The sequence below is a fragment of the Hevea brasiliensis genome, chromosome 16, assembly GCF_030052815.1.
Source record: "Hevea brasiliensis isolate MT/VB/25A 57/8 chromosome 16, ASM3005281v1, whole genome shotgun sequence".
Lineage (NCBI taxonomy): Eukaryota > Viridiplantae > Streptophyta > Magnoliopsida > Malpighiales > Euphorbiaceae > Hevea > Hevea brasiliensis.
Genome location: NC_079508.1, coordinates 66,948,321 through 66,960,756, shown reverse-complemented (window position 1 = coordinate 66,960,756; position 12,436 = coordinate 66,948,321).

Below are 12,436 nucleotides of genomic sequence, written 5' to 3'. Positions count from 1 at the left end.
CTGCAAGTGGAACTGGAAAGCATATGATATTCAAAAAGAAAAGGCAAAGTCAGCCATCCTATGTAAACATGATAGGCTTTAAGAGTATGTCTAAGGTTCCAATAAAAGTGTCTTGTCTTTTAGTTCGTATTTTCTCGGGGTTAAAAAAAATGACCGACAACATCGAGTTTTTCCTTCACAAAGACCTAAACTTTAAGAATACTGAAAATTTTCTTGAGAAAAAAATAAATGTCTTCACATTTGACAACTATGAAATATTTATTACAATTGATCAATCTCGAGTTTTAACTTCACAACGATGACCTCTAACTATGATATATCAATTTGATTGTATTTAATTTGATTTTCTTGATGATCAATCCCAAGTCACCACTTCACAGCCACGAAAAATTACATCACGGGTTACTGTTGATCAATCTCGAGTCTTCACTTCACATTCACATGTATGTATTAATTGTAACAAAAAGAATGAAACCTGTGACAATTTGTCTCTACTTGATAATGGAGAGCGCACTTCTAAAAGTTAAAAATATCTTTCCCATCACTTTTGGAAGTGGTGGGGAATAATTGGTGATTTATTAGTTTATTATTGTACTTCTATTTTATGGAAGATATTGTTACCACTAGTTTGTATTTTTCCAAAACATTAGGATATGGGATTCATTGTTTCTGGTTCAAGCTAGTACTCTGTAGGTGGTGACTGGCCAGGAAGTTGAGCACCATTCTAAACGGGCCTGGAACAGTGGATTTTGAATAATTTAATGGGCCATAAGTAGCCTTCCTAATGGGTATTTGCTTTGGGCCTCTACAGCAGATTGGTACCTACTTCAGGTTTAATCCGGTCAGTGAAATGGATAATAATTATAATATCAGCTAAAATGGCAATCAATTGATCCTAGGGCACTATGTCCAGTAGTAACCTTGACAATCTGATTTAATTATTATCAAGGAAAGGAATGCCTAACATCCAAACAAACGTTAAGTTTTTTCTTTATGGTTTTTCGCCAACTCCGTGACTTTTTTTTGGCAATATCGAATGAGATTATATTACCATAATTAAACTTTTGTTTGATCAAACACATTGAATGTTTTCTTGTTCTTTGAATATGAAAAAGAAAATCCATGAAAATTGTTAGTGTACTACTCATCATCCAATTAAGTTAAACAAAGTGCCCCTGGTTTTATAGAAATGGGTGCAATCCCATTGGCAATTTCAATGCTTGTAACGTGAAATCTATACATAAATGCCAAATTAAAGAATGCAATTGCATGGATTCTGGGAATTTCGACTTCAAGATTCAAAATATTGTGCATAGTGTAGCAAGTGATTAATCCTGTATTACCTGACCAACTGAAATCTCAACTTTGGGTTCACAGGCATCACCATGATCCTTTGATTTTTCTCAATTACTATTGCTTCACATAATGAAACCTCATCTCTGTCCCCCTGCATTCTCCCCAGTACAATATGAGCTCTGTTCACGTTACCTTTTGATTCAATTTTTCTTTACTTGGGAAGAATTCTTTCTGTCGGTTTTGTTTAACAATATTGTAAGCTGCAACTTGCATTAAACATCTTGTTAATTGCTTTGGACTTCGGAGGGAACATCTTACAGAAAATAAGAGGGAAAGAAAATTTAAAAAAAAAAAAAGAAAATAAACAATTCTCTCCATTTTTTGTTTAAAAGGAACAAAGAAACGGAGAGAAATATATATATATATATATAAAACATAGGTGGTTCTTAGTAAATGATTTACTTTTTTTTAAATGTGAACAATTTGTTTCAGCTATAATTTAATTGTTTTAAAATCAAATTTTTTAGCAGTAATTTCTTTGTGTTCTTAGATTAAAAGTGAGTTTGAATAAATTAATTTTTATCTTACTATTAAAAGTGAGTTTCAGTGATTATAGTCTCTGAGTGAAAAGAAATGGTAAGAGCATGAATTTGTTCTCAATAATTATATAAGAGTTTTGCTTTTTATCTAAGAAAATAGATAATGGAGTTAACTCGAAGAAGATGATATAAGCGAGAAAATATTGAATCTCTACAAATATGTTTGTAATTTTCTTTATCTTTACTCTATTTATATTTATTGTACTTATTCATTACTTAAATTTAATGTGGTGATTGATTTGAACTAATTATGCTTGAATTTATTGAGTATTAGTTATGGTCGGTTGCATTGTATTTATTATGCAATTAATTTGTTTAGTATTTTGTCTGTGTGTGAGAGATTCGCAAATGCTTTTTTTTTTTTCTTAAATAGGGAGAATATATAGATGAAAAAAATCATGAATTACAACTCTACTCCTATCATTATTATATTTCATAGATCCTAATACAATGTAATACAATTAATTTTTTATTAAAATTTAATACAAAATTCAATTACATTATATTGCATTATTATCTAGCACATATTATTACATTAAATCTTGATATTTCATCCTCCTCTAATTGTCGGAGACATGCAGGGCTTAATGACCTCTTGTGCTTGAAGCCTTGGCCTGTAGATCAGCCAGGGAACAATCCATAGCTTAATGTGTGGGGTAAATGACTAATCTTGAAATATTTGGATTTTTATTGATAAACGTATGTATTTTATTTTAATATTTTATCTCAAAACAATGTTTAATAATTAAATTTAAGTTTTTATATAATTATATTTTATTAAAAATTATAATTTTTACTAAAAAAGGCTTAAGTAATCGGGAGGGCAATTCATGTGCCGATTTACTTGCGGATATGGTTTCGTCGCTTTCTTTAGAGACTGTCATTCTTAAGGATCCGCCTGCTGCAATTCTTCCTTTATTAAGTATTGATATGAGAGGTGTAGCTCAAGTTAGATCAGTGTAGTTTTGTTTTTTTTTGTTTTTTTTTTTTTCGCCGAAGAAAAAAAAAAAAGAAAGAATCCCTCAATTTAGAATCAAGACATATTATCAAATTCTTTAAAAAAATTACAATAAAATTAATATAAAGACAATCGGTAAGACTTGAAATCTAGCCAAGCATTCATTGGCCATAATTTCTGACTCTACTACTGACATCAGCCACACAAATGGCGAAACAGAAAGGGCTATAGAAAATTATTATGGAAAATGACTCGCTTATTGTTGCCCAATCCCTTCAAGGAGGCTTAAATACATGGGCGTATTCCTCAAGAGATCAAACTCTATTATTTATATTTTTCACTCATGCTATTAATTCGCAGCTTAGCCAACCGCCTCATAATAAAGGAGATCAAAATTCAATCTTTGTCAGAGAACACCTTTAAAATTTTCTTACTCATGCTATTTTTTACTCTCTTTTATTATTATTATTATTATTTTTAGTAACAGAGAATGTGATTATATGGGCTACCTTCAAGAAAAATTACCCATTAAATTTTAAATTCACACTAATTTTTCCTTTTAATGATTTGTCTCTTTCTCTATTGGCTTGGTTTCAATATACTTGTTGTAAACAAGAATTTTCCCATGCACAATTCCAATTCAATGAAAGAAATATCCATGATAACAAGTCCATTATGTGTTTCTTGAACGCATAAGAAATATCCATGTATTAGGATTACACTCTCCCACATCCGGAGTTCACCTGGCTCAGCCTGTGAGCTTAAATAAGAGATTCTTGTTCGAACCCAATCCAGTTTTAAAGAGATCTGCAGCCCAGCCTGATTTTTAGAAATTCACTCAATGACCAGCCCAAGGACTTCTTCATCCGTAGTTTCCTTTTCTGTAAACTTTCTTTCTGTGTACGTAATTTTCCTTTTCCATTCCATGATAGGATTGTGTTTCTTTCATATCATTCAGAGGGTAATAATGGACAAAAGTATTGAATTTTTCTTTCGTTATCTTTATTTTTAAAATAAAATTGCCATAGCATTTCTCCAAATATAGAAGGCATCCGATAACAAAAAAAAAAAAAAAGACCTCGCTATATCCCAATCCTACCTTCTTCGTGACCCAATATAATTGGGCTAACTAACTATATTGTGGGTTTATGAGCCCATGTTAAAACCATTTATCTATATACTTATGAATATCAAAGCAATGGATAAAAGCTTATTTTTGTCCTTTAATTGTTTATTCACACCCTATTTTGTCTATTTTTAAGTTTTTGGTTAATTTATCTAAATTTTTTTATTTAAGTTGAAATTAACTCCTCTCTTATAGAAGTATTGTATAAGTTACTTTTAAAATATTTTTTAATATTAATTAATAATTAAAACAATTGAGTTAATTAAGAATTTAATTTGAACTTGAATTTAAAAATTTTAGTTAATTGAGTCAAAAATTTAAAAATAATAAAATTAAACATAAATAAAAAATTAAGGGCAAAAATGAACTTTCATCCTCAAAGCAATTGCCTCTTTATTAGGGAAATATATATGCTCCATTGCTAACCCTCAAGAATTTGTTATGAATTTATACTGTATAAAAATTAGCAATTGATGCTCAAAACTTTTTTTGGAAAGGAAGTATTACGATTTCGTTTTTATCTATTGCCGTTATTAATAAGTTGGTTCCTGAATTTTAAAAATTATTAAAACGCCCCCTTTTTTTTTTTTTTTTTTTCCTCTGTTAATCCAATTCTCCTTCCATCTATTTTTTAAAATTGGTTAAAAGAGAGAGAAAAATTTTAAAATCCAAAACTACCCTCCTCCTTCCCCACAGTCCCTCTCTGCATTCTTCCTTCGCTCGTACCCATCCTCTCCACAATCTAACAACAAATTTCTCTACATTAGCCTTTTGATATGTTTTAGATTGACCTGCACGATCACCACTTTGTAATTCCTTAAAAAAAAAAAAACCCATGGTAGCCTCAATGAGCCTCTCTTTACTTCTGGCTTCCCTTGCAAAAACTATTGGGGAAATGCTTCGCAGTCTTCAACACCGACTCCAGGTCATTCGTATTCGAGTGTTCCAGAAGCTGCAAAGCTTTCTTCATTTTCCAATTGTCCAATGTCCATTTCTCGGTAACTGGGGCAGTAACAAGCATCGTCACCTCAAACTCCTTAGTGAGCTCCGCAGCATAGACGGTGGTGATTGAGGGAAAGCCCTAGACTTGTTGGTCCTGTTTCCGTGAAGGAGAAATAGAGCTCCCCTGCTCGGCTTATTTGTCATCTTTAGCAGAATCGCTCAATTGTAGGTTTGATTCTCAGAAATAATCCCCAAAACACCCAAATTCCTTTCAACCTCAATTTCCATCCTCCCACACTTCCGCCCTTCTTCAATCCTCACCTCCTCTCCCAATCTCTGCACTATCAATTGCAACCCATAGCAAATGCCAAGCACAAAGCACCCATTGGATGGGTCATTTCACGAGCCCATACGGAAAGATGGTAGTTGGCAGGGATAGTAAGGTATAGAATAGCGCAAAAATTACTGAATTTGAATTTGATTAATATTATTAAAATTTGAACTCATCTTAAATCTATTAAAAATTTATAAATCTTATTATTATTATTTAAAAAAATTTGAATTCGTTTAATTTTATATATTTTAATTAATATTTTATATAAAAAATTATTTTAATTAATAATTTATATTTTAAAATTTTAATAATTTTATAAAATATTTAAATTTTATTTTATATAAAATAAAAATATAAAAATTTATAGATATTATTATAAAAATATATATTTTATATTTAATTAAGTATTTATGTAAATGAATTTGAGTAACGGATACCCAACATATAAAATTCGAATCCATCACGAGTATTATTTTTCAAACTCGAACTCGATTATATAATACTCAAATTTGTATTATTAGGATTCAGTCGGATCGGGTACTTGCCATCTCTAATAGTTGGAAGACTCTCGTTGAAGAAAACCCTAACTAGCTTAAAGATCTCAGCTTTAAGATTCTCATCCACAAATTTCTGTTTGACTGGTACCAAACCAGAAACCCCTTATCAAATCTACAATACTGAAATTCCAAAAACGGAAAGTAGGAAATTTTAAAGGGGATCTCGGTTTGCAGCTGGCGCCAATGGAGCTTTTCCTCGCAGAAAGACCATTGAGTTAACACCAGCAAAAGGCAGGGATGTTTTAATCAATTTTCAAAAATGTGTGGAACTCATTAATAATGGGCCATAGTCAGCACTAAATTGTAATTCTCCAAAAAAAAAAAAAAAATTCAAGCTATGAAAGGCTCACTAAAAAGCAAGCGAGCTCTGCCGCTCACTTATTGGCTGCAATTCAAGTCTAATCATTAGGTGTAAGTTTCAGGCCTCCTTTTTTTTATTATGGATGCGGTAATCTCTATGATTTTTTTCTTTTTTTTTATCAAGGTAATCGGTATGATTTGATTTAATATGATTTCTGGATTGATATTAAAAAACTTATATATTGTAAGTAAATCTTTTTTTTTTTTGAAATTATATTGTAAGTAAATCATATTTATGCCATTAAACATATAAAATTAATAAGAATAACCGCATAGTCTTACATCTTAATTAATAGTAAATTTTGTCTCCATGATCATCATATCTGTGCATGTGAAGCTAGAGAATATACTCCCAACCGTTGTGTGTCGTGTTTCCTGGATTCTTGGTAATAGGTAGAAGTCGTTTTGATTAGTTTGCTGATTAAAGATAGTGATAGTAGTTAGATCTCGATGGTATTTCAAAATCGGATAGGTTAAGGTTCCCGTCGGTCTGAACTTATTTCAGAAAGAAATAGAAAATCACAAGGCATTTTGCAACTCTTTCAAATTTATTAATAATAAAACGTTATTAACACGCTTTTATTTCATGATGTTGACCCCGTGTAGCTCAAAATGAGTATTGATTTTGATGATAACAAAACTCAAAGAGAATCTATCTAACCTAACCTTAAAGTGATGTGTAGATTCTTTGTCTTATGCATAAAGAACCTTTGAAGTTGTATCTAAGGAGAAAGGATACTCAAAGGTATTTCAAGACAAATCCAAAATGAGAAAAAAGCTATGAAAATCAAGACTCAAAGCAAAGGTATGAAAACATAGTGTTAGAGTCTTAGGTCTTGTGTGAAAAAGAATGGATGAGAATTTAGTCATATGGAGCTCAAAAATGAAAATTTATTTTCTGATTACTTTTTCTCATCATGACCTTGAACACAACTATTGAAATATTTTTTAAAGGTCAAAATCATTTTGCATTGCAAGTTGAGACATGCAGCTGTTGACTTAGTTTGCTAACTGGTTTGCTAAATTTTTTAGTTTGCTAATGAGTTTGCTAAAAAAGTTAGTTTACTAACCAGTTCTTGATCGCTCCTAAAATTTTATTAGTTTGCTAATTTATCGAAATGCTCAACTGCACAAAAGGACAAAATAACGGCTATTTTGTCTTGGGCAGTGTGTATAACGTTCCAAAAGGGTTTCAAACGGTCTAAAATGATTTGGGACTATAAATACACATTCTTCACTTCATTTACACTTAATGAAAGCTTACATTTGAACTCCAACATTGATTTTTCATTTATTGCTTTCATTCAAGAGTTTTAAAGATTTTGAGCTACCATTGGCAAATCAACTCATCTCTTCTTTATAGTTTGATTTGTATTGTGTAAGAGTGAGTGTTGAAACATTGAATTACATTCAAGAGAGGTTGTACAAGCACATATTGAAACTTGGGAGAGTTAGTGCTTGTGATTGCACTTGAGAAGGTTTCAAGCTACCTTGGTGTAAAAGCTTGGTGTTGAGAAATTGTAAAGGGCTTTTGGTCTCTTGCCTTCAAAAGAGCAAATAGTGGAAAGAAGACTCAAAGAGGGTTCTTTGAGAGAGTGGATGTAGGCTAGTTAAGCCGAACCACTATAAAAATCCTTGTGTTTGATTTCTCTAACCCTTACTTCCTTACTTTTGTGCAATTTTAAATTTTCCTCATATACATGATATTGAATGTTGGTTAAATAGATTGAGTTGATAAATTTGTTGACATTTTGAGTGACTTGAGAAATTGGTTGTATATTGTATGATAAATGCTTTGTTAGATATTGCCATATTAATTGATTGAGGCTTGAATTGAAACTTAGGAACACATTGTTGAAGCACATATTACTTTTATTTTACATAGAGAAACACCTAGTTGAACAAAGCCACAATTTTTCATTAGGCTACAAGCAAGGGCCGAAAAATTGTTAAAGTCCAATTCACCCCCCTCTTGGACTATTTTGGGACAACAAATTGGTATCAGAGCTTGACTCTCTTGCTTAGGGTCTTACAACCTTAGAGTGATCCACAATGGCTAGTTCATCTAGTAATTCTGCCGGTATACCCGCACCATTAGTTGAAGGCTACTCAATCACTAGACCACCACTCTTTAATGGCACTAATTATTCATTTTGGAAAGTAAGAATGAGAAACTTCATACAATCTGTAGATATTGATGCATGGAGAATTATTAAAAATGGTCCACATGTTCCTCAAAAGAATGGTCCAGGAACTACAAAGGTTCCAAAACATGAAGATGAATATGATGACAATGATTGGAAGAAAATTTCTATAAATGCTAAAGCTATTAATATTTTGCATTGCTCACTTGACCTTAATGAATACAATCGTGTTTCAGGATGTCAATCTGCTAAGGAAATTTGGGATAAGCTTGAAGTGACTTATGAAGGAACTGATGTTGTTAAAGAGTCCAAAGCAAACCTTCTTATTCGAGATTATGAGCTGCTTGAAATGAGGCCAGGAGAATCAATTGCGGATATGAGTACAAGGTTTACTGATCTTGTGAATCTTCTCAAAGCACTTGGTAAAAGATTTGAGGAAGCTGAACTTGTGAAGAAAATTCTTAGATCACTTCCAAAATCTTGGGAAGCAAAGACTACAGTTATCCAAGATACCAAGGATTTTAAAACTTTCACCTATGATGAACTCATTGGCTCTCTTATTGCACATGAGATGGTATACAAAAAAGATGAAGTTGAAAATGAGCAAAAGAAAAAGAAAAGCATTGCTCTCAAGTCAAACAAGGATGAAGATAAGAAGAAAGGTGTTGCATTCAAAGTTGACTCAAGTGACAACTCAAGTGTTTCAAGTGATGATGAAGATGAAATGGCTGTGCTTGCAAGAAAATTTAAAAGAGCTTTCAAGAAGGGAGGAAGCAAATACAAAAAATTCTTGAAAAAGTAAACTCCCAAGGATAAACATTTCAAAGATTCAAAAGAAGAAATTGTATGTTATGAGTGTCACAAACCTGGACATATCAAGCCCAAATGTCCACTACTCAAAAAGAAGAAAGGAAAAGAAGATAGGAGCAAGAAAGCTATGAAAGTAGTATGGAGCAACAGTGAAGAATCTTCAAATGATGAATCAAGTGACAAAGAGGCTGCTCTCCTTTGTATGATGGCACTTGAAGAGAAAGTCGAAAGTTCACAAAAGGAAGAAGAAAGTGACAATGAGGTAAACTCTTATGAATCTCCTAATGTAGAAGAACTTGAACTTGCATTTGCTAGAGTATATGATGAGTATAGAAATTACAAAAGAAAGTGCACTAAAATGAATTTAGAGATTGAATCATTGAGATCACAAAATATTGCCATGTCCAATGTGTATAAAGAAAATGAATTTTACAAAGGACAAATTGCCATGTTTAAAGAACTAGATTTAGAGTTGAAAATCTCAAAAGATACTTGTGAAATGCTCATTGAGAAAAATAAAGTTCTTGAAACTAAAGTAGAGTCTTTGACAAATGATTTGGCAAAATTTACAAAAGGAAAAGAAACTCTAGATGTACTTCTTGGAAACCAAAGAATTTCAAATGAGAAATATGGAATTGGCTTTGATGGTTTCATGAACTATGACAAGTACAAGAATCATTTCATTAAAGCATCTACATCTTCCTTGTCTAATGTTACATGTTATTATTGCAACAAAAGAGGTCATATGATTAGCTCTTGTGCACTTAGGAAAGGTCATTTTAAGGTAAAGAAGGTATGGGTACCAAAGGGAACCTTACCTAAGGTCACTAACCCCCAAGGACCCAAAGTTGCTTGGGTACCTAAAGCTAAATGATTAAATTTCAGGTTTGTTGCAAAGGGATGAAGGAAAGTGATAAATGGTACATAGATAGTGGTTGTTCAAAGCACATGACTGGTGAAAAGGGCAAGTTTTCAAAAATCACAATGAAAGATGGAGGATATGTAAAATTTGGAGATAAAGGGAAAGGAAAAATAATTGGAAATGGCACAATAGGAACCAAACCTTGTATTGAAGATGTTTCACTTGTTGAAGGTTTGAAATACAACTTGCTAAGTGTAAGCCAACTCTGTGATAAAGGTTTTGAGGTAAAGTTTACTTCTTCTCTATGTACAATTAATAACTTAGATAATGATACATTGTTCATTGCAAATAGATCCAATAATGTTTACTTGCTTGACATGAATAATTTTGAAACTAATTATGGTACATGTCTAGTATCTCTTGATAACTCTAGTTACTTGTGGCATAGAAGACTAGGTCATGCAAGCATGCATACACTCTCAAAATTGTCTAAGAAAGAACTTGTTAATGGTCTTCCTAAGATTAAGTATGAAAATGAATTTCAATGTAGAGCTTGTGCACTAGGAAAGCATACTAGAGCATCTTTTAAATCTAAAAATATTGTGTCTACCACTAGGCCATTAGAATTGCTTCATCTTGATTTATTTGGACCCGTAACTCCTACTAGTCTTGGTGGAAAGTCATATGCTTTAGTTATTGTTGATGACTATTCAAGATATACATGGACATTTTTCCTTGCTCATAAAGATGAAACTTTTGAAAAATTCACCTCTTTTAGTAAAATGGTTCAAAATGAAAAAGGCTTTTGCATCTCATCTATAAGAAGTGACCATGGAATTGAATTTGAAAATCATTTGTTTGAGAAATATTGTGATAAACATGGAATTAATCATAATTTTTCAGCTCCTAGAACACCACAACAAAATGGGGTAGTGGAAAGGAAAAATAAGACTTTGCAAGAAATGACTAGAACTATGTTGAGTGAAAATAATTTGCCAAAATACTTTTGGGCTGAAGCTGTTAATACATCTTGCTATGTGTTGAATAGAGTTTTGATCAGACCAATTTTGAAAAAGACCCCTTATGAGCTATGGAAAGGAAGGAAACCAAATATCTCATATTTCAAAGCATTTGGTTGTAAGTGCTATATTTTAAATAACAAGAAGGATAACTTAAAGAAATTTGATGCTAAATCCGATGAAGGAATCTTTCTTGGGTATTCAACAAAGAGTAAAGCCTATAGAGTGTTCAATAGAAGAACTTTGGTTATTGAGGAAACTATTCATGTTTTGTTTGATGAGACTAACCCTTCTATTAGAAGGAAAAATGCTTGTGATGATAATAATGAGCAGATTTTTGGAAAAGAAAATTCAATATCAAGTCAAGAAATGGAACAAGTTGATGACAAAGATGAGGAAACTCAAGGAGAAACTACAATAGATGTCCATAATGCCAATGGAGATCAAATTAATGAAGAAATGCCAAATTTGGAAGAATTACAAGTAAATGAGCCTCAACATGAAGATTTGCCTAAAGAATGGAGATTCCATAGAAATCATCCCCAAGAAGACATTATTGATGATCCATCTCAAAGGATGATGACTAGAGCTCAATTGAGAAGATATTTTGGTAATGTTGCTTTTGTTTCACAAATTGAACCTAAATGTTTTGAAGATGCTCAAAATGATGAAAGTTGGATTCTTGCTATGCAAGAAGAACTAAATCAATTTGAGAGAAATAAAGTTTGGAATTTAGTGCCTAAACCAAAAGATCATTCAATTATTGGTACTAAATGGGTTTTTAGAAACAAAATGGATGAAAAAGGCAATGTTGTTAGGAACAAAGCTAGACTAGTGGCTCAAGGCTACAACCAAGAGGAAGGGATTGATTTTGATGAAACCTTTGCTCCGGTTGCTAGAATTGAAGCTATTAGAATGTTGTGTGCCTTTGCATGTTACAAGGATTTTATGCTTTATCAAATGGATGTCAAGAGTGCATTTTTAAATGGTTATATTGATGAAAAAGTGTATGTTGCACAACCTCCAGGCTTTGAAAATCATGAGCATCCAAATCATGTTTATAAACTTACTAAAGCTTTATATGGTTTAAAGCAAGCTCCTAGAGCATGGTATGAAAGGCTTAGTAAATTTCTTTTACAAAATGATTTTCAAAGAGGCAAAGTGGATACAACACTTTTTGTTAAGAAGCATCATAATGATATGCTCATTGTGCAAATTTATGTTGATGATATAATTTTTGGTGCTACTAACGAATCTCTTTGCAAGAAATTTTCTAAGATTATGCAGAATGAATTTGAAATGAGCATGATGGGTGAGCTCACATTCTTCCTTGGACTTCAAATTAAGCAAATGAATGATGGCATCTTCATAAATCAATCAAAGTACATCAAGGATATGCTAAAGAAATTTAAAATGGAATATTTGAAGA